Below are 3,479 nucleotides of genomic sequence, written 5' to 3' on the forward strand. Positions count from 1 at the left end.
TTCACTTGATTGAGCCCTACAATCTCTTGCTTGAGTCTTTCCATTTCCCATTTCAGGTTTTCTAGCTTCCCTATCACGTTCAAGCTTCTGACATTCCAATCCCCGACTCGTAGAACGCTATGTTTTCGTTGGTTATTCAATCTTTTCGTCATGGTCACCTCCTTCTTGCCAGTCCCCACCCAGAGATCCGAATGGAGCTCTAGTCCGGTAACTTTTGCCAATGGAGAGATCATCATTACATTTTTTCAGTTACAGGCCGCATGTCCTTGGGATACACGTTATGTGTCTTAGTGGTTTCCAGTGCATTCTGCACCCTCATACCATTCATCATTACTGATTATTCTGCCCTTAGGGCAGTTTCCCACCCCAAGAATTAGAGAGTGTCCTGAACAACTGTCAGCTCGTCGGCACTCTCTGCCAAGTCTGTTGGCAGAATGAGGGTGACTTCTCATTCCAGAGGGCGTCGGCCACCAATACTGATTATTAATCAAGATTTAAGCGATGGCGGGTTTCTATCCCAGGGCCAATGACGTTTTGATTACTAATAAAAGACGCTACCCCTAGACCACAGTTGCATTATCCCATGCCGTATTAAAGCTACTAAAGTAAGTTTTTCCGTAAATAGTGATGCTTTCCTACAAAGTGAACCACACTATTCAATGTTTTAAATATTCTTAATTGTATGTATATATTCTTAAATTACTATGCGGAAAATTGTCTTCTAATAAACAGTCCTTTAAGGGAACAAAAAACAACAAATTTGTAAATACTCCTGGATTACTGTTTGAAAAAGCTAATAATTAAGTGAATAAAGTTTGTTTGTACCTTTTATTTCTAATAGTATGGAAGTACAGCGTTCCCAAAAAAAATGACAATATACTTATTATTTGGTTAAAGTTTCATTCCAGTATCTATTAAAGCTTTAGAGTCATTAATTTTTACTAGTGTTTTGTAATTTAAAGGCCATGATGTCCAGGTGTCTTTAAGGCGTTTGAAATCGCTAAAGGACTAGAAATAGCACAACGAAGAATATTGGTACTCGGTCTTGGTCTGAATATTTCCTCCACAGTGGTGGGCTGTTGCTGTGGATTTGGCCAGAAGTGATTATCTTTAATCTCTGTGTGTAACAGATGCGTTTCCACCCAGGTCTGGACCGGTCATGAAACAGTTCTTTCGTAACCTGCCGTAAACCACCGTGGTTCTTACAATTGGTAGGAAGGTCGTATCAAATCCCATTTAATTGTATTTGGACCAGAATTTAGATTAAATTATGTGTATCCTTTGTTCCACCGATCCTTGGTGAGAAAATAAGCAAATATGCAGAACACGTTGCGAATGAACAGTACAAACTACATATTAAATAATAAAAAGAAAGAAATGTTAATTTCATTTACACAAATCCTAAGTGAATGTGTCCTCCAGAAGGTAAAATGTCATCAATATTAAACATTTTTTCATTTATAAATTATTCCATTCCATTGTGGCAGGGTAGTACAGCAACGAGTTTCGAATTATTTTAGAATACACACAGTCTTGGTTGCAAAATTATTTAATGTCTGTGACGCATTTCACGCCTTTGGGGGAACCTCAGACAGTCTATAAAAATAAGAAACTCATCAATTAGCAACAGACAGAGGAAGTGGCATGGCCCTATCTTGCACTACTATACAGGTAAAATGAACTAAAGGTATTAGAAACTTACATAAAAATGGCTGGATATGAAACCCATCCGTCATATAGCCTTATGAAATGGAAAAATGACGCAAGAGTAACTGGATACGTAATCCATCCGTCTTAAAAACACATAAAACGTAAGGTGGACTTATTTAAATATTTCAGTTACTAATTGATGGGTTTCTTGTTGTTAAAGACAATCTAATGATACCCCAAAAGCTGGCAACGCGTCGTTGACATTAAATAATTTCGCAACAAAGATTCTCTGTATTCTGGAACATTTTCATTTAAGAACTAATAATCAACATGTCACAGAACACGTAAATTTGCGACGGACTGAGGTGAATATGATAATAATTTCTTAGAGTAAATTATTACGAGAAGAACAACCTCATGCAGCGGAGGATTTAATGTGTTGCTGTAATCGTATTTTCGAGACAAGAATTTCAAAGCTGGATAAAAATATAATGGGCCGGAGAAAGTACAGGTTGACAGTGTCATCAGCGTGTGCAAGAGACTTACCAGAAACCTGCGTTGCCTTCTTCCAACAAGGGACGCCAAAAAAGTGACAGACGTTCATCGGCCACGTCGGCCTTGTGTCACTGAGGAAGAAGTATCTGCTCTTAACGCGTTATTGGATAGTGATAGAAGCTGAACGATTCTTGAGCTGGACCAAGAGACCGGATTACCGCAAACGGCTGTGTTTCACATTCTGGAATGTAGGTAGTGCATGACTTGACAAAATGTAGGAATGACTACGATACGACGCTTTGCTCGTGGAGGAGAGGCTTTCTTACAATATATCACTGCACGTGAGCCATATCGTACGGTCCACGCCTGAATCACTTGTCAAGGTAACGGTGTCATTATGGGTCACCATGACGACCAGCACTTCGTCAGAGTCCTGGCAGTGCGAAAGTTATCTTGATTGTCGTGTACAACTGTGATGGTGTCACCCTAACGTAAACCGTTCCCCAACGGAAGACCGTCACGGCACTCTGTTACGTTCACATATGGAACACATCCTGCAACCAGCTTTGAGAAAGAAGTGGAGCCGCTTATGTATAAGCAACCCATCACTTAGCAGAAAAACGCTCAGGAGCGTACAGCTATCGATGGGGCTTGGAAGAGGGGTGTTACCCGACATAATCCTAGGACGTATGGGTTGTTATTTTGATTTTCTTCCGAAGGTGAAGTAGGCACTTCATGGCATTCGCTACAGAAATGTTACAGAGAGTAGAGCAAGCAATAGACAGCTATATTCAAATTATCAACACAACTGGAGCTGCAAAAGATATCCTACAGTTTCTTCATCACTGGGAACGGGTTATACAGGAATGCTGGTTACTGCTTTGAAGGACAGCAAAGTTTTGAAAAATGTATCGCTTTTTTATGAGCTGTAAATTAAATGCAGCAGCTATTAAACTTTCAACCCTTGTAGTTTACGTTTTTATTACTGATGAGTATGGCAACACATGAATAATAGTTAAGCCCTGGAAAAAAGTATTTCTAATATGAAAACACAGTATCTTCGTAAATCTTATTTTTTGCCACGGATATGTTTCCTGGTACAACGATAATTCTCTCAACGTTATTAAAAATGAACAGAACAATTTCCACATTTACCATCATCAAATGCACTGACGGAAAAAACTCGCAACTTCAGAAGCTAATGAATGTACAGTAACGAAGTTTTGGGAATGCATTTTTCTAGGTGTCAAATTTAAGTAATTACATTGCAAGATCACAGTTTAATGTAAGCGTCAGATAAGCCATTGCAAATGTGAAACGCTGGCACATTGATA

This window comes from Schistocerca nitens, chromosome 8 (assembly GCF_023898315.1).
Source record: "Schistocerca nitens isolate TAMUIC-IGC-003100 chromosome 8, iqSchNite1.1, whole genome shotgun sequence".
Taxonomy (NCBI): Eukaryota; Metazoa; Arthropoda; class Insecta; order Orthoptera; family Acrididae; genus Schistocerca; species Schistocerca nitens.